The sequence below is a fragment of the Nanorana parkeri genome, unplaced genomic scaffold (genome assembly GCF_000935625.1).
Source record: "Nanorana parkeri isolate BGI_ZX_2015 unplaced genomic scaffold, ASM93562v1 scaffold178, whole genome shotgun sequence".
NCBI lineage: Eukaryota > Metazoa > Chordata > Amphibia > Anura > Dicroglossidae > Nanorana > Nanorana parkeri.
In genome coordinates, this window is record NW_017306446.1 from 406,731 (window position 1) to 407,128 (window position 398).

Here is a 398-nt window from a genome sequence, read left to right on the forward strand (position 1 = left end):
GTGCGGTGCCGTGGGAACGAGCCACATTCACAGCCATTCATTTTTCGGTGCCCTTCCAGTAGCATCTAAACGTATCATAACGCGACGGATCCGGAGTGAATGAGCTCTCACTGCTGGTGAATGATTCACCGTCATTTACAACACATGCACATAGTGTTTACCTTCCGATTCACACCAAAATCGAAAGGTCAATGGAAGGTCTTATTTGTACCTTCCGATTTCCTTTCTGATCCCTTGCGTTGTGATCCTTTTTTTGGGGGGTTTAGATTTTTTTAGTCAGGGATTTCGAATGGTTAAAAAGTTACAGGAAGGACGTTAGGCTTGAAGCTCGATTCTGCTGCTGCAGATGCTGGCTGCTTTTATCCCTAGAAGTAAAAAGGATCACCCAGATTATTATT